The 19,699-nt window shown below is 38.8% G+C and overlaps 1 long non-coding RNA gene across 1 annotated transcript; it reads right to left on the minus strand.

The window, feature by feature from the left end:
- Positions 1 to 12,315: 12,315 nt before the first annotated feature.
- On the minus strand, positions 12,316 to 17,848 carry LOC138918995 (uncharacterized). The gene is made up of 3 exons (XR_011428852.1): positions 17,711 to 17,848; positions 17,021 to 17,253; positions 12,316 to 13,839 (listed from the first exon to the last, which is right to left on the minus strand). It is a non-coding gene; the product is annotated as an uncharacterized lncRNA (long non-coding RNA).
- Between the last annotated feature and the right edge of the window lie 1,851 nt (positions 17,849 to 19,699).

The raw sequence follows: 19,699 nt of genomic DNA on the forward strand, positions 1-19,699 counted from the left end.
GATGAGTCAAACTGCACGTCAAACTTAAACTACGGTTGTGAGCGTTTTAAAGGATTCTTCCTGGTAGCTACACCGTCCCCTATGGAGCTAATCCCAGACAAATTTTTCCCCCAGAAAAACTCAATATTAACTGATGCTGCTTGGTAGGCAGGACAGATTAATTTTCTCCTGTGCTTACTTACGTGGTTCATAGGACGTTAACAGTAAGGAAAACTCTTCTTGACTTTTCATGCACAGCAAATACAGACCAAGCCTAGGGAAGATCGGAAAAAAGCCTTCAATGTTTTCTTTTTGAAAGGATAGCTGCTAGAATTAAAAACGCTTTTCTTATTAACTATGAATACCTAAAACCATAAGGATACACAAAAATACAAACTTTTTTCTCAAAATCTTGACCCTCGGTTCTTTAAAAAATGGTATTTGTGCCCAGAGAAGCAACATTAACAGAAAATGATATTTATAGAAGTGATAAGCCAGGCAGCCCAGCTGTCGCTAACACTTATCACGGCGTCTGAGCATTAACGTTCTCTAGACCCCCTGGAAGTGAGGAGAGTTTTAATTACATAAATATAATTAACTGTATATTTTAAAGTGCGTGTACTCCTGTATGTATTTGAGCCCTTTGATGTTGTTTGGCATAGATTGTAGTTCAAAACTCAGACATGCAACTAAGGTTGATGTGGGTTAAAACCGAGTTACACAGGGTGAGTGCCAGAGCAGATAGCGTCGTACCAGAGTTCGCTTTTTATCAGTTGGTGGCCTTTGTACATGGTCACCTTTCAGGTTATGGCAAAAGGCAGGGTGGAAGCCATTACAAACAGGGAGCTGGGGCCAAAGTGAAGACTGCCCGGCTTTGCTTCTACATGGTGCTCTGGAAACTTCCAATCCAGCTTTCTGCCGGCTCCCAGAAGGCCTCTGATGCCATTCCCACAGAATGTCCATCCCCATCCTGGTGTACTCCTTTGATCCTGCGTTGTCTGGCTCTGTGATTGACATTCTCTTTACCACATTCCATTGATGTGGGAGGCCATGTATACTGATCTGCTGGCATCGACTCTTTCCACAACCCCAGGCCCCTCTGAGTCACTTACCAGAAATTCGTAACATCTCTACTGACAGGGACTGCCAATAGGGAACCTGGTAGGAGGACATTTTCTTGCTTTCCTACTAATCCGTCTGCATTCAGATTGATTCTGGATTATATATATTTTTTGGTAGCTGCATGTCCTGAGAAGTAGAGATATGAAACTGGAGCACCACAGAAGAATTATTTGAATGAGATTAAGTGAGATAATGCACGTAAAACACATAACACAGAGCCAGGCACATGGAAAGATTTCTGCAAAGAGGGTGTAGTAGGTTTCAGAATAGTACATTTGGTTGTTTTCTGCTCTAATGCCATAGTAGGTTTGTGAAATGGCAAATATAGGTGAGAGTCACTGACTTAGGTTTGTCCCAACAGAAGAGCCGTTGCTCAATTCCTTTTGGAGAACGTGGAATCACACCATGTAGTCTGCTTCCTACTTCACCTTCCCGTGAAGTCAGTTCTTATATGTCCTTATGGACTGTCACATATTTGCATTGATCTCACTGAAGCCTGACCAAAAAGATATGAAATTTACTTGTCTATTGTTAGGGACTGAAGGCTGGTGTCCCCCAAATTCATATATTGAAATCCTACCCCCAGCGTGATGGTATAAGGACATGAGGCCTTTGGGAGGTAATCAGATTACGAGGGTGGAGCCCTAGTGAATGGGATTTGTGCCCTTAGAGAAGAGACACCAGAGCTTGCTGGCTCCCTCTGCTCTCTGCCATGTAAGGATACAACCGGAAGATGGCCATCTGCAGACCGGGAAGCGGACTCTCACCAGACAGTGGATCTGCTGGTGTCTTTATCTCGGACTTCCTAACTCGAAGAACTGTGAGAAATAAATGTTTGCTCTTTAAGCCACCCAGGCTATGGTATCCTGTTGTAGCAGCCCAAACCGATTAAGACATCTATTTTTATTATAGAGCCTCCTTCTCAAATTTGACTCTGCTTATGAATCACCCTGGGGTCTTGTTGAAATGCAGATTCTGATTCAGTAGATCACTGGGGGTGACGTCTGAGTTTCTGCATCTCTAACAAGCCCCCTCCCCATCTACAAGATGCTGCTGATGTGTGGATTGCACTTTGAGTAGCAAAGTTCTAGAAGGTCCTAAACCACTCCGGTCTATGGGATGTGGGGCAAAGCAAACGAGATATACAATATCCCTGCTGTGGTGGGCCTAGGCCAATGTCTTTGAGCATCTAATCTTACGGCAGGAAGTAGGAGTAGCAGTGTTCAAGGAGTACTGAAGTATCTCTCTAGAAAAAAGAGTGAATATTCTTTGTCTTATTTCTTTAGTCAAGTTTTGAAAACTTTCAAGAAAGGGCTCCACGGTTTACTCTAAATTCAGATGAAGCCAGATGTCATTTCTCTGCATCACTTTAGGATTTAGATGAGGCCAGGATTAATAGTATTACTCATATGGACTTTGAGGGAAGAAACAGAATGACCCAGGGGCAGTGAGCCACTCCTAGCATCACAGGAACAAATTAGTTATAGGGACTTTTGCTGCTAGTGTGTTTGCTGCAGATGTCTTTGCTTAAGCATTTTTGCCACAAACATTTTTGCTGCTTAATTAATTGGCCATAATGCAATTTTTCCATAAAAGATAAAATCATAAAAAATACAAGATGGACATAAATTAAAAAGGACATAAGAAAACACGAAAAAATGAATAATGAAATTAAAAAATTGTGAAATACAAAGTATTTGAATATATTTGAAACGTGTGTACGTAGATTCATGGCAACACAGCACAAAGAGCTGATTTTCTTTCTTTTCTGGATTGTACCTAACTAAGCACTTGTCTTCATTCTGTGGGAAATATGAGATCAACTGTGTACCCTCAAAGAAGAAGCCGTTGGCCCTCTTTCTCTCTTCCAATGTAGTATGTTTCAGAATAAGAAGCCAGCTCTTGGGGAAAATCATCATCATCTGTCAGCTTGATAAAGCCATCGATAAAGCATTGCTAAATGGAAGATCTATTTTAAGACGCCCACCAGCACCACCATGTCTGCTGCTCACTGTACAGAGCATTGCGAGGGCTAGCTAAGATTTATATCACATAAAAAGGAGAGTAACTGAGAGAAATTCATCAATTTCAAAATGAGTTTCTGCATCTCTAGCAAGCCGCTTCCCCATCCACAAGATGCTGCTGACCTGTGGGTAGCACCTTGAGTAGCAAAGTTCTGTCAACCAGTTATTTTTTTATCCTTTATGGCAGTTGATTCGTCAATGGAGAAATGAAACAAACAAGCAAAAAACCCCCAAACAAACTGTCAACCAGTTATTTTTTTATCTTTTATGGCAAAATTTGCCTTAGAGCCAATTAATCATGTGGCAAAAATATTTGCAGCAAAGATGTTTACAGAAGAAACACTGGACATGGAATAAATCACATATAAATTCCAGAAGTTCTAACTTATTAGCTGAAGCAGAGACTGAAAATTGTTGTCTACAGGTAGTTCTGAACAGAATAACCAGGTTGCACATGGGCCTTGCAAAACAACCAAAGATGCTTTCCGGCAGGTTCACTATGGTGAAATATGCTCTGCCAAGAATTTCCTTCACTGACTCAAAGCAGATTCCAAAGAATGCCTGATCCTGTTCTTCTGGTCCCTTTCTCCTTATCCCACCAAAAATATCTGTTTGCAGTAGCTGTATTCTGGAATCTTAAGGTTAGGACCAACATTCAGTTTTTGCTAAATATAAAAGAAATTCAAGTAGCATGATTATTAGTGTTTTCCCCACATGAAGAATGGAGGTGCTTAAAAGAGGGTAGACATTTCTCCAAGCATAGAAATGTACTCCAAGAGTACATTTGCTCTAGTCATCCTTGAAAATGGAAAATCTGTCAGATGCTCCAATGTTTGACATTGCCTCTATAGCCCGGAGGGGTGGGGGAGGAGCTCGCCCTTCCTGAGCCCTGAGGAACTTTCCTGATTGCCTTTCCTCTCCTGCTCTCACACTTCTGCCCTCTCTGCCCCCAGGGTTGGCAATGGGCTGTCCAAAACTGCAGCTAGCTGGAAATTTGACAACACAGAAGTGGAAATCCATGGCGACCACTTAGCATAGGGGCTGATTTTGTGCTTCTGCTGAGCACAGCAAGTTTCCTGATGTGATTCTGATGCTAATGCATGTTCAGTACACATAGAAAGAGACAGGAGTATGGCAGGAAATCTGCTAGTGATGCAGAAAAACGAAGAGAGATTAAGAGGCCAACCATATCATCCCTCTCCTTATCTCAAGGTGAGGCAGGGACGCCTCTGTCAGACAGAGGAGATCACAGAGAGGAATATATTTGTCTTTTGATCTCAGGGAACAAAACCAATGTTTCTGTTTTTCTACAGCTTCTGGCATGATAAGGAGAAGAATCTCTCTGTGTGCTGGGGGTGGGGATGGGCCCTGAATAACTGTTGTCCTTTTATTTCTTGCCTTCCAATTGGGAACAGTAATTTCTTCTTGGTTTGATTTTTTCGATTTGGATTAAATTATCATATAAGATAATGTATGAAAAAGTGGGCACTCAATATGTGTTTACTGAAGTGGGATGCATTCTTTCTCAAAGAATAATTAAATTTCATATCATATTTGCAAAGTTTTCTTTTACAATTGAGGACAGTGAATAAAAGGTTATGACTAGTACAAGGCAGTCTTACTACTTTTTTCCTAAAGATGACCATGGTGGTCAGAGAAAATTCTATAATATAATAATGCCAGAGGTCACCATCTCTATTTACTGGGCTGTGTCTGCCCAGAGCCTGCACGACAGGGATTTTTGACGGAGTCTATTCCTATGCATTGAAAAGGGCTTTGAGATGAAAAGCTCTGTCACTCAGCAGGCTAGGCGAGCAGGCGAATTGGGGCAATTTGTGGAAAGGAGAGGAAAATTATTGTCTCTTCCTTCACAAAATGCGAGACAAGAACTTTCCATGTAGTGATAATGGAAAAGCTAAATTCAATGATGGAAAAGGCCAATAGTGTTCTTTGTTTATTCTTTCATTTATTATTTTATTTGTTCATGCGTTCATTCACTCCTTCTTCCAAGAAGTGTTTATTAAATGCTCTTGTCATTTCTGATATAGTACTAGAGATGCAGAGGAGGATCGGACATGGGTGTTACTTATTAAAGGAGCTCACATTCTGGCAGAGGAGACAGGTAATGGTATGACACTGTATTGTATGCATAGTGTATAGAGGCAGCTACAAAATTCACAGTAAAAGAGAGTAGAAAATGATGCTTCCTCTGCCTCTGGGGTAGGGGTGGGGAGTCCTCAGGAAAGACATGACAGAGGCCGTGGTGTGTGATGTGGGTCCTGAAGAATGGGTAAGAATGTGCAATAAAAAACTTTAAAGTATTCACGTCCTGTGAATCGGCAATTTTACTTCTTGGATATTTAGGATAAATATCTGAAGAAAATAACCAGTCATATACATGAGTGTTATTGCAACAATGTATAAGAACAAAATGCAATTTTCAATAATATAGCATTGAGTAAATAAATTATAGTGCATCTACAATGTGGAATATTAACGTAGCTGTTAAAAATCACGTTGTAGAATAAGATAGGATAAAATGTTCATTATGTTGTTAAGTGGAAAAAATAGTTACTTATAAATTGTTACATTTTATTTCCAAGTGTGTATATATTTCTATAAATATACACATAATGAGAAGAAAGATATATCTGAAATGCTAGCTTATTTGTTTTTTTTTCTTCCCAGATTTACTGAGATATAATTGACCTATAACATTGTGTAAATTTAAGGTATATAATGTGTTGATTTGATACACTTATACATTGCAAAATGATTACCATAGTAGTGTTAGTTAACAGCTCCATTACGATAATTACATTTCTTGTCTTGTCTTTTCTTTCTTTTTTTTTTTTTTTTTTTGGTGAGGAAGATTGGCACTGAGCTAACATCTGTTGCCAGTCTTCTTCTTTTTGCTTGAGGAAGATTGTTGCTGAGCTAACATCTGTGATAATCTTCCTCTATTTTGTATGTGGGATGCCACCACAGCACAGCTTGATGAGCAGTACTGGGGATCCAAACCTGTGAACCCGGGCTGCTGCAGTGGAATGCATGAATTTAACCGCCATGCCAACAGGGCCAGCCCCTACATTTCTTTTCTTGTGGTGGGAATGTTTAAGATCTACTTTCTTAGCAATTTTCAAGTATATAATACAGTACTGTTAACTATAATCACCACATTGCACATTAGATCCCCAAAACTTATTTATCTTATCACTGGAAGTTTGTACCCTTTGACCAGCATCTTCCCACTTCTTCCACCTCCAGCCTCTGGCAACCACCGTTCTACTCTGTTCCTATGAGTTCAGCTTTTTTAGATTCTACATGTCAGTGAGAACGGGCGGTATTTGTCTTTCCTCGTTTGACTTCACTTACCATAATGCCCTCAAGGTCCATCCATATTTTGGGATATAGGATTTTCTTTTTTCTCATGGCTGAATAATATTTCATTGTATGTATACCACACCTTCCATATTCATTCACCCATAGATGAACACTTAGGTTTTTCCATATCTTGGCTGTTATGAATAATGCTACAGTGAACATGAGAGTACAGATATCTCTTCAAGATTTTGATTTCATTTTCTTCAGGTACATATCCAGCAGTGGGCTTGCTGGATCATATTACAGTCATATTTTTAATTTTTTGAGAAACTTCCATACTGTTTTCCATAACGGCTGTACCAATTTACATTCCCACCAACAGTGCACATGGGTTCCCTTTTCTCCACATCCTTGCCAGCACTTGTTATCTCTTGTCTTTTTGATAATTGCCATTCTAACAGGTGTGAAGTGATGTCTCATTGTAGTTTTGATTTGCATTTCCCTGATGATTAGTGATGTTGAGCGTCTTTTCAATGTACTTGTTGGCCATTTGTATGTCTTCTTTGGAAAAATGTCTGTTAGTTCTTCTGCCCATTTTTTAAATAGATTGTTTGTGTTGTTTTTTTGCTATTGAGTTGTATGAGTTCCTTGTTTATTTTTATATTAACCCCTTATCAGATATATGGTTTGCAAATATCTTTTCCCATTGCATAGGTTGCCTTTCCATTTTGTTGATTCTTTCTTTGGCTGTGCAGAAGATTTTTAGTTTGATGTAGTCTCACTTATTTGTTTTGCTTGTGTGCTTGTGCTTTGGTGTTATATCAAAAAATTATTTCTAAGCTCAATATCAAGAAGCATTCCCCCTCTGTTTTCTTCTAGGAGTTTTATGGTTTCAAGTCTTATATTTAAGTCTTTAATCCATTTTGAGTTCATTTTTGTTTCTATTATAAGATAGGAGTTCAATTTTGTTCTTCTGCATATGATTATCCAGTTTTCCCAGCACCATTTACTGAAGAGACTATCCATTCCCCATTGAGTAGTCTTGGCTCCTTTGTCAAATTTTAGTTGACTGTATATGTGTGGGCCCTCAGTTCTGTTCCATTGGTGTATGTTTGTTTTTATGCTAGCACCATACTGTTTTGATTGCTATAGCTTTGTAATGTAGGTTGAAATTGGAAAGTGTGGTGCCTCCAGCTTTCTTCTTCTTTCTCAGGATTGCTTTGGCTATTCAGGGTCTTTTGTGGTTCTGTACACATTTTAGAATTGTTTGTTCTATTTCTGTGAAAACTACCATTGGAATTTTGATAGGGATTGCATTGAATCTATGAATGGCTTTGGATATTACAGACATTTTAACAATATTAATTCTTCCAATCTATGAACATGGGATATCTTTCCATCTATTTGTGTCATCTTCAATTTCTTTCATTTATGTCTTAGAGTTTTTATTGTACAGATCTTTCACCTCCTTGGTTAAACTTATTCTTAAGTATTTTGTTGTTTTTGATGCTATCGTGAAGGGATTGTTTTCTGCATTTCTTTTTCAGATATTTCATTGTTAGTGTGAAGAAACACAACTGATTTCTATATGTCGGTTTTGTATCCTGCAACTTTACTGAATTTGTTTATTAGTTCTAACAGTTTTTTAGTGGAGTCTTTAGGTTTTCTATATATAAGATCATATTATCTGAAAACAAAGATAGTTTTACTTTTTCCTTTCTGATTTGGATTTGCCTTGCATTTATTTTTCTTATCTAATTGCTCTAGCTAGGACTTCTGGTACTATGTTGAGTAGGACTGGTGAGAGTGGCACCCTTGTCTCCATCCTGATCTTAGAGGAAAAGCTTATGACTATTCACTGTTGAGTAGGATATTAGTTGTGGGCTTGTCATATACAGTCTTTATTATGTTGAGATACATTTCTTCTATACCTAATTTTTTGAAAGTCTTTATCGTAAAATAATGTTGTATTTTGTCAAATACATTTCTGCATCTATTCAGATGATTATATGATTTTTGTTTTAATTCTATTAATGAAGTGTATCATATGTATTGATTTGCATAGATTGAAGCATCCTTGCATTCCAGGAATAAATGCTACTTTATCATGGTGTGTGACTTTTTTTAATGTGCTGTTGAATTTTGTTTGCTAATATTTTGGGGACAGATTTTGCACCTATATTCACCAGGGATTTTGGCCTGTAGTTTGCTTGTAGTGTCTTTATCTGGCTTTTGTATCAGAGTAATGCTGGCCTGGTAAAATGAGTTTGGGAGTGTTTCCTCCTCTTAATTGTTTCGAAGAGTTTAAGAAAGATTAGCACTAATGTTTTTTTTTTTTTTAAAGTTTGGTGGAATTCACCAGTGAAGTCATCTGTTCCTGGGGTTTTGTTTGTTGGGAGATTTTTGATTACTGCTTCAATCTCCTTAATCGTTATTGATCTATTCATATTTTGTATTTCTTCATGATTCAGTCTTGGTTGGTGTATATTTTCTAGGAAGTTATCCATTTTTTCTAGGTTTTCAATTTGTTAGCATACAAATGTTCATAATAGTCTACATGATTTATCCATTGTCGAAAGTGAGGTATTGAAGTCCTCTTCTATTACTGTATTGTTGTCTATTTCTCCCTTCAGATCTGCATTTGCTTAATATATTTAGATGTTCCAATGTTTGGTGCATATATATTTATGATTATTATATCTTCTTGATGAATTGATCCCTTTGGCGTTATATAATAACCTTTTTGTCTCTTGTTACAGTTTTTGTCTTAAAGTCTATTTTATTTGCTATAAATATTGTTACCCCTATTCTCTTTTGGTTTCCATTTACTTGAATATCTTTGTCCGTCTATTCACTTTTAGCCCGCGTATGTCCTCTAAACTAAAGTGAGATTCTTGTAGGCAGCATAAAGTTGATTCTTGTTTTTTTTTGGTTTTTTTAATATCCAGCCAGCCACTCTATGTCCTTTGTTTGGAGAATTTTGAGAATTACTTAGAGTAATTATTGATAGGTAAGGACTTACTAACACCATATTGTTAATTTTTTTCTCACTGTTTTGTGCTTGCCTTTTACCTTTCTCTCTCTCTTGTTGCCTTCCTTTGTTAATTAATGATTTTCTGTAGCGGTATGCTTTGATTCTCTTTTCTCTATCTTTTGTGAATCTACTGTAAGTTTTTGCTTTGTGGTTACCATGATTCTTACACAAAACGTCTTGCAGATATAACAGTCTATTTTACACTAACAACTTAACTTTGATCACATACAAAAACTCTACCCTTTTACCATATCCCCCCTTTTTGGTTTCTGATGTCACAATTTACCTCTTTTTATATTGTATATTCATTAACAAATTATAGCTATAGTTATTTTTAATAATCTTGTCTTTTAACCTTTATACTAGAGTTCAGTGATTAATACACCACCATATTTTTTTTCCTAAAGATTGGTACCTGAGCTAACACCTGTTGCCAATCTTCATTTTTTTCTTTGCCTTCTTCTTCCCAAACCTCCCCCCCCCCACCCGCCAGTACATAGTTGTATATTCTAGTTGCGAATGCCTCTGGTTGTGCTATGTGGGACACTGCTCAGCATGGCCTAATGAGTAGTGCCATGTTCATGCCCATGATCCAAACCTGTGAAGCCCTGGGCCGCTGAAGCGGACCATGCAAACTTAACCACTCAGCCATGAGGCTGGCCCCACACCACCATGTTACAATATTAGAGTATTCTGAATTTGACTCTACTTAGCCCTATCAGTACATTTTATATTTTGACATATTTTCATGTTACTAATTAGTGTTCTTTCATTTCAGTTTGAAGAACTCTTTGTAGCATTTATTATAATGCAGGTCTAATGGTGATGAACTCCTTTAACTTTTGTTTGTCTGAGAAAGTCTTTATTTCTCCTTCACTTCTGAAGGATAACTTTGATGGATAGTGTATTCTTAGTTGTTATTTTTTTTTTTCTTTCAGTACTTTGAATATATCATCCTGCTCTCTCCTGGCCTGTAAGGTTTCTTCTGAGAAATCTGATAGCTTTCTGGAGGTTCCCTTGTAAGTTACATGTTCTTTTCTTCTGTTGCTTGTAAGATTCTCTCTTTGTCTTTGAATTTTGAAAGTTATATTATGTCTTAGAGAGGATCTGTTTAAATTGAGTTTGTTTGGTGAACTACGAGCTTCATGAACTTGGATGTCTAAGTCTCTCTCCAGATCTGGGAAGTTCTCAGTGATTATTTCTTAAAGCAGCTTTCTGCCTCCTATCCTTCTCATCTCCTGGAACTTCAATAATTTGCAAGTTGTTTCTTTTGATGGTATGTCAAAGGTAATGTAGCCTTTCTTTACTCCTTTTTATTCTTTTCTCTTTGTTCTCCTTTGACTGCATAATTTCAAAATTTCTGTCTTCTAACTTACAGATTCTTTCTTCTGCTTGATCCATTCTGATGTGATGCTCTCGAATGCATTTTTCATTTCATTCATTGTGTTCTTCAACTCCAGAACTTCTGTTTGTTTCCTTTTCATGATTTCTGTTTCTTTGTTAAACTTCTCATTTTGTTTGTTGTCCTGGTTTTATTGAATTATCTTTCTGTGTTTTCATGTAGCTTACTGAATTTTCTTAAGACAGCTATTTTGGATTCTGTGTCTGGTAAATTGTAGATTTCCATGTCTTTGGGGTTGGTTACTGAAAGATTATTGTGATCTTTTGGTAGAGTCATGTTTTCTTGATTTTTCATGTTCTGTGAAGTTTTGTGTTTCTGTCTTCTCATTCAAAGTAGGAGTCACCTCCTCTAGTCTTTACTAACTGCCTTAGGGAGAAAAAGGATTACCTTTTGTCAGAGCTGCTAGATCAGAGATGTTCTCAGACTTTCTGTGGATATACCTGCTCTATGCTTCTTGCTCTCTCTAGGGGAAGAATTCTTAAGTTTTTACGCCTCCTCTTAATTCTGCAACACATCAGGCAACATGACAACAGCCTCTCTTTTGTTTTCCCAAAGGTGTTGCTAAAGCTTATATTTGTGATTTTACCTTGACCCACAGATTATGGACAGCTTGCTGTGCATGCTCACCAGCAATCTGCCAAAGGTTACTATGCAGCTGCTATTGGGAATGCACATAGGGAGCCAGACACAGGGTGGGAGGACATGAGGATAGGGTGTGCAGAGTGCTGGGGGTACCCTTGGGTCAGTTGGGGGGATCCACATGTAAGGCATCTCCAGTGGCTCATGGATGGGCTTCTTGATGGAGTTTAAGACTCAGTAAGATCTCTGTGGCTTTAATGCCCTCTGAGAGTCCTATCTTCTCTCTCCTTGCCTCTTCCCACCCTCTAGTCATGCATCTCATGACATAGTACTCTGAATGGGGAGAGAGAGAAATGAACCTTCTTGGCAGCATGCTGCACAGCTGGGGAAATTTGGGGCTCACTCAGATACTCTCATTTTATCTCATGGGAGAAATCACGGCTGAAAAGATCTTTCTTTTCTAAGTTGTGCTGCCTTGGGAGTGGGGTGATGCTGTTAACATCAAGCTATTCTGCTTAGTCTCTCCAATGAATCCAAACATTTTTGCTCCAACAGTGTGCTGGAACTTCTCCACTGAAAAGCTGGACTTCTGTAAAGGCTCTCTTTTCTGTAGGTGATTGTCTAAAACAGTGTTTTCCAGGGGCTCCTGGACTGCAACTGAGAGGAGCTGTAGCTAGTTCATGGCCACTTCAAGGTCCACAGCCAGGACCAAGGTCTGTCTGCCTATTACCCAATGCACAGGTGGGCGAGATTCTTCCCAGGTACCTTGACATTGAAGTGGGGAAAGAAATTTTCCTCTACCCTTCTAGGTTCTTCTGTCTGGTCTAAGAATTAAATTGACAGGATACAGATTAACACAAGAAAAAGAAAGTTTAATAACATGTATGCATGGGAGAAACCCAGGAAAACTGAGTAACTCACCAAAATGAGTGAAGACACCACCTTAAATACCATCTTCAGCTAAAGACAAAAAAGGATGCTGGGGGTAGTGGTTTGGGACTTCAAAAGGGAGGAAGGAAAATTCACATGGAGATAGAAAAGCAAATGTTAGATAAACAAATGTTTGCCATGCCATGCAGAGGCAATGGGGCTTGGAGAGGACTCTGATGTTTAGGCCCTGCTGTCTCCTCCACCACACTTAGCCCATAGTCTTTGTGATATCTCTAGTGATAGCTTTGTTCCTGTTGCAGGCCATTTGTCCAAATTCTTTCAGGCAGTTAAGGGGGAGGTAACAAGAAAAACTTCCTGAATCTTTTGTTTCTTAAAAATAATCTTCATGTTAAAGAGATACATTTGTGGGTGGCAAATTTTGTTCCCCTTCAACATATGATGCTGAATCCTGCAGCTCACTCAAAGGTGCCTTCATCCATGGATGAGTGCTAAATTGCTGTTGTTAAAGAGGGGGACACGAATGAAAGACGTCTTATTCAGCCATGATGCTAATTTCTCTGTTTATCTTTGAATGGTAGGATTATGCATAGTTTTTATTGTCATTATGCTTTCCTGAATTTTCTTTTTTTTATTTTGATAAACATGAATTGTTTTGGTAAGCAGAAAAAAATATTGAAGAACAAAAGAATTATGCTAATATATGAGACCCTCTAGGATGTGTAGTCAATTGACTTGAATTCAAGGTTTCCTCTAATACTACAGTATGACTATATCAACTTGAATAATTTATGAATTTAGTGGGCCTCAGTTTATCACCTGTCAAATGAGAGCTCTACTCTCAAATTTAACATTCATGGATACTTTATTTCCTTCTTACAATGTACGGGTGCTCATATACTAGATGACTTGGTTAAATGGCAAAGAAGGATGCATGAGCATTCAAATATATCAAATCAATCCATCCCTACCCTCTTGCTATTGCTACTATGTCACCTCCATCATAACCAGAGCATAAGGAGTATGTTCTGTATGAGCACCTTTGGAACCACTTCAATGGCCCTTTTGAAAGATGCCTTTCTCTTGATAAATGCAGTTGTTGGCCCTCAAAGATATCCAAGTGAATGTTACTTTATGTAGCAAAAACGAATTTTCAGGTATGTTTAAGTTAAGGATCTCGAGATGAGGCAATTATCCTGTACTTTCCGGTTGGGCTCTAAATGTAATCACAAGTGTGCTTATAAGAGAGAGGCAGAGGAAGATTTTCCTACAGAGTAAAGGGGATGTGATGGAAGCAGAAAAAGATTTGAAGATGCTCTGCTGCTGGCTTTAAAGATAGGAGAAAGGGCCATGAGCTGTGGAATACAGCTCTAGAAGCTGGAGAAGACAAGGAAACATTCTCCCCTAGAGTCTCCAGAGAGAGCATGTCCTGTTGACATCTTGACTTCAGCCAAATGAAACTGATTCCAGACTCTTGGCCTTCAGAACTGCAAGAGAATAACTTTGTGTTGTTTTAAGCCACTAAATTTGTGGTAATTTCTTATAGCAACAGTAGGAAACCAATACAATAAGACTTTATATTTTTATAGTACATTCCCTGTCCCATGGAACCCCTTGGGCTCTTTGTACAATTCTTTCCAGGCTGTTTTTGGTCCTGAAAGTGCAAATCTTGAAGGACTAGCCTCTATTCCTCTTTCTCTTTCTAAGGAGGGTCCATTTGAACTTTCCTCTTAAGATTTCTTGAAACTTCAACATTTAATGAATAAAAGACTATGAAGGAAGCCAGAAAGCAATAGAGCAGCAGTGTAGTCTTCTAAGAATTATTTAAAATAAAAAGATTGGACCAAATAACTCCTATGATTTTTTCAGGTGTATTTTTTAATATAAGGTCCAGCTGTAGCTTTATTCTTTGACTATCATGTCACTGGGGATCACTTTTGATAATCTCCAGTTCCAATCTCTCATACTATTTTTGAGAGTATTATAATATAAACAACTACATAGCTAGCTTATGATCGATGAATATCTTGTTTTAAAAATACTGTCTTTTAGGGGCCAGCCCAGTGGCATAGTAGTTAAGTTCGTGCTCTGCTTTGGTGGCCCAGGGTTCACCAGTTCAGATCCCAGGTGTGGACCTATGCACTGCTTCTCAAGCCATGCTGTGGCAGGCGTCCCACATATAAAGCAGAGGAAGATGGGCGCTGCTGTTAGCTCAGGGCTAATCTTCCTCAAAAAGAACAACAAAAGTACTATCTTCTACTCTTTTTTTTAAAACAAATGTGTCAGTTTTATAGTTTAATACCAGAGGATTGTAATGCCTGAACTTGGACATCACAGATATTGGGAATATAACTTGAGCAGATGGGTTGTTGTACATTTTGGACATTTTCATAATAAGATTTAAGTGAGCCTGACTTGTGTTCATCTTTAGCAGGCTCACTTTCTTCCTTTGGGATCAATGTCTTGCAAGACTGTGTTTTCACTAGGTCTCCATTTTCTCATCTCCATTCACTCTTCAACTCACCAAAACCATGCACTTTTGTTTATTTTTGTCCTTGTGGTGGTTGCCACAATGTAGGTATTCGATAATCCTTTTAAGTCAATAAGTTTTTCATCACCCATCTTCCTCCAAGGAAAGAATTTCCTTGAGGAATCTTGATTGTGCTCTTTGTTTTCTGTGAAGGAATAGCAACCTGATCTCTAATGAGAATAAAAACACAGAAAGCTGCACTTTCCAGATATTGCAACATCAAACTGTTATCTAAAGTATGGTGAGAGAAGTCGTGTTTGGAGGACACATAGGCCGGTCATTTCTCTGATATGTCTCTGCTGTCTCCTTGGATCAGGACAGCCTCCAGATCCAGAGGATAAGTGTTGTCCTCTAGGACTATTGCCTGCACCAAATAGTTTTTGCCTTCACCAAACAATGCTTCAGTGTTCTTACTTTGGTTTCACTGAGTGATGCTCCAGGAAAATATCAGACCTGTTACACTCCCTGTAGAAATATTTTGAGAATATCATGTCCCTGTAAAAAGCCTACATGAGAAATTTCTTTCATAGAAAAAAAATACTAAAAAAATATTTTGCTTCCTCTAGGCACGTCTTTGATTTTACTATAAAAACTGTATAACTCACTCCATTCTTTGCTTAGGCTATTAGGAAGCTGGGACCAAATTTGTGGGTTGATTTTTTTTTAAGCAGCTAAATACACCTTATGGCCAAAGTCTGGGAGTCTAAAGAAGATTCACCCCGCACAGCATCCCTCATCAGTTTTTTATCGATCTCTGGAGAACTGGCTGCAGAGTTAGGCGGCAGCATAAAGCTTAAAGGGGAGAGTTCTGTGTTGGACTGCTTAGTCTCCCATCAGTGAGGATGGGAGGGAGTGGCGTGCTGTGTGCATTTGCTGATCATGGCCTCAGCATTCTCTTTATTTGCCCTGCTCTTCACTTTCAACTCTGTTTAATTTTCCTTGGCTCTGAATTTTTAAATTTCTTTTCTAGCATCATAATTCATGTTATTTTGCATCAATTTCTCCAGGCATTTTTTTTCATGGGATATTTCAGGCTGACAAAATAAACTTTCCCAAAACTCTGGATAGCATTTGAAACACAGGGCAAGCAGTCTTTCCACAAAGTAATATCAAGAAGTTTAATTAACAAAAATACTTTAATATATATGCGCATGTATATAATATCTAAAATATAACTATAGTGCATATTATATATATAACTTAAAATATACTAAATGCATGTAGACATCACTGATACCGAGGAGTCTTCAGTCTGCAAAATCTACTTAAACCATCACTTCATAATCAGTAATTCTTAATTTCTTTGCCTGAATAGTGTGGAGCTCTTTTCCTTACATCTCTCATCCCTTAAAATTCCCCAAGACTCATGAATGACTATGGGCTAACTTTTAGAGGAATTATTTCTCAGCTCTGTCTGGGTCAAACCAGTCTCACTCTTTCCCACTGTGTGTTTATGACCCACTAGCCCCTGTTCTATATGCCAGGAATTCAGTAGTGTAGGCAGGTTGCCATTGTCCCTACTCTCTTGGAGCTTACAGCATGGATCCTGCCTCCTTGAGCCAGATGTCTTGACATTTTGTCTTCTGGAAGCCATGATGGTGAGGAGTTGTTCCTACTGAACAAAGGATCGTAGGGCAGAACCACTCTCCCCAATGTCACTGTGGTGAGAGGGCATCACCTCTTCCTTGTCTTGTCTCTCATTGTTCTAGCTGCTTATTTTGACTTGGAGGGAGAATTGCTTTCCACATTCTGTTCAATGGCTAATATTTCCATTCAGTCGAACAAAACACTCTCTCTCTCCCCAATTATAAGCATGCATTTAATATGTTTGTGGTAAACTGTTCTATTTTCTCTTTATAATGAATCAGAATGTAAATAATAAATATTCTAGTGAATACTTGGCATCATGGGGAATGTTGATAAATAACATAGATCTATTAACTAATGGAGACCGGCCATGCTCCCAGAAACTGATCATCTATTTATCACAAACCTCCAATGTATAAATTAATTTCTTCTCTTGTCTTTGCTTTTCTTTTTTCCCTTGCTTCTGTCTGCACTCTTTCTTTCTTTCCTTTCCTTTTCCATTTACTGCTTTCTGACACTAAGAAAGGTTCACATCAATAGATTAGACTTACGTGCCCTGTGATATTCAGCCTTTAGCAGAGTACTCATTTTTGGTTTCTCTCAGTCTCTGCCTGATTTTGTTCGTACAGAGAAAATGTAGAACTTATTGCCTTACATGGTGATGACAACTTTTACTTGAAAATTTATAGTAAGAGCTAATTAATGCTGCTGATGGCTAGAGGCATTTCTCCTCTTGTGGCAATTATGCTGAACTTGGTCAGTGTGGTGGCTGATTGCATCGAGCCTGGAAAACACAACAAAAAACCCTGGACTCATTAAAACATTTTCAACCATAAATTTAATAAAAAAGATGCCTTACCTTCTCATTAAACTTTGATATGCTATTCCCTCAGGCTCAGGGATTTGCTCTATTCTAAATCTCTGCTGAAACAGCTTCTGAAGTGTGTTTGATTCAGCTGGGAATAACTGCGTAAAAGGAGCATTTGGTCTACACTATCTTTAGGCGAGTTAGCCTTCTAAAAGTTCACTTTTTCTTTCCTGACTGAAATGTGTAAGAAACAGAAAAATTTAACTGCCTGTGAGTTGCTGAGACCCCTCCAAGCCCAGGTGAGTCCCAGCTGCTATGGGACATAAAACTCTGCCAGATTCCAATAGAAACAGAAAGGGAGTTGATGAAGGAAATAGCAGATCTAAACTCTGAAGGGCAGCATCCTTAGATGGAGTCCATGTCAGCTACTTACCACCAGGAGACTCTCCAGATCGGCTCTGGTAAACTTTGCTAGGATGGTCTAGAAATCTTCCCCGTTTATTACTACTTCATAAAAAAGGAGCTGGCCGTCAGGGAGTCAGGTGTACAGTGGGCTCTCTCGGTTAATAATTGTTCAAGACCAGAGCAGCCGTTGGCTCGCTCAGCTTCCTGCAGTCCAAAGGGTCACTGTTTCCTGTGACACTTGAAGGAAACCTCTGAGTTTGCCTCTACCTTTCTCTCTGATTCTTTCACAGTTGGGGATGTCGGTGAAGTTTGCAGCTGAACGTGGAAGCCTCTCTTGTTGTTACAGGAGCAAAGTAAGATTCAGTAAAGTGGAAGGTGACTTTAAGGTTGATGTGCCAATTGTGGCAGCTATCAGTTCTCACTAACAGCTCTGGCTCAGTACACCCTCCACCCCTCTTGCCCATAGCCATAATAACCACAGAGAGGGAAAAGGCCCTGAAAGATCATTAGGCTCAGGTTCACGCCTTCAGCAAAGTCACGGCCCAACTCTACTGGGTCCCCGAAAGCACACTGGCAAGGAGCAGCCTCTGAAGGGTGACTTTCAGTAGCAGCACAGCCGGATGGGCAGCGATGCAGCGGAGTCACATTTATCTTTGGGGCTTCCCACTTCCTTCCTGAGACCCTTTCCCGTCTCCTCATCTCCCTTTCCCCATCCCTCAGGCATAGTGTCCTCTGAATGGTCGACGCAGTCATTTGACTGTCTGCTCCGGCTCTCCTTCTCTTCTTCCTGTCCTTGAGACCCTAATTTTTAAATGTTACCGTGCATCAGAATCACCTGGAGTGATTATTAAAGAAATTTGGGATAAGGATTACTTCTGGGGAAGAGTTGAGGGGGAGGATAAGATACAAAAGAAATTCAGTTGAAAATACATTCACAGACACTTTGCTGAAGGGGATGTACTGGTGGCAAATAAGCGCGTGAAAAGATGTTCAACATCGTTAGCCATTAAGAGATGCAAGTTAAAATCACAGTGAGACATTACTACAAACTTATCAGAATGGCTAAAATAAAAAATAATAATACAAAATGCTGACAAGGATGCAGAGAAACTAGATCACTCATACATTATTCGTGGGAAAGTAAAATGGTATAGTCTCTCTAGAAAATAGTTTGGCAGTTTCCTTCAAAACTAAAAACAGAACTACCACAAGACCTAGCAATGGTATTCCTGGACATTTATCCCAGACAAATGAAGACATGCTTTCATACAGAACCTTGTACACAAATGTTCCTGACCATATTATTCATAATAATCCAAACTAGAAAGTACCCAAATGTCCTTCAATGGGTCAGTGGTTAAACAACATCCATATCATGGGATATGATTCAGTAATAAAAAGGAACGAATTATTCATACACACAGTAACTTGGATGGGCCTCAAGAAAATTCTGCTGAGGGGCCGGCCCGATGGCACAGCGGTTAAGTTGGCACATTCTGCTTTGGGGGCCTGGGGTTCGCCAGTTTGGATCCCAGTTGTGGATCCAGCTTGTCAAGCCATGCTGTGGCAAGCATCCCACATATAAAGTAGAGGAAGATGGGCATGAATGTTAGCTCAGGGCCAGTCTTCCTCAGCAAAAAAGAGAAGTATTGGCAACAGATGTTAGCTCAGGGCTAATCTTCCTCAAAAAAAAAAAAAAAAGAAAGAAAGAAAGAAAATTCTACTGAGTGAAAAAAGCTAATTTCAAAAGGATAAATATCTCATGATTCTATTTATGTATTATTTGTGAAGTAGCATAATTACAAAGATGGGGAACAGAGCTGTCATTTACAGTGGTTGAGAATTGGGGGAAAAGGGGATGGGTAGGTCTATGAAGAAGTAACATGAGGGAGTCTTATGATGCAATAGTTGAGTATCTTGATTGTGGTGGTAGTTATGTAAGGTTACACATGTGATAAAATTGTATAGAGCTATATACACACATAAAGACATGCGGTGCATGTGCAACTGGTGAAAA

Source organism: Equus caballus, chromosome 19, assembly GCF_041296265.1.
Source record: "Equus caballus isolate H_3958 breed thoroughbred chromosome 19, TB-T2T, whole genome shotgun sequence".
NCBI lineage: Eukaryota > Metazoa > Chordata > Mammalia > Perissodactyla > Equidae > Equus > Equus caballus.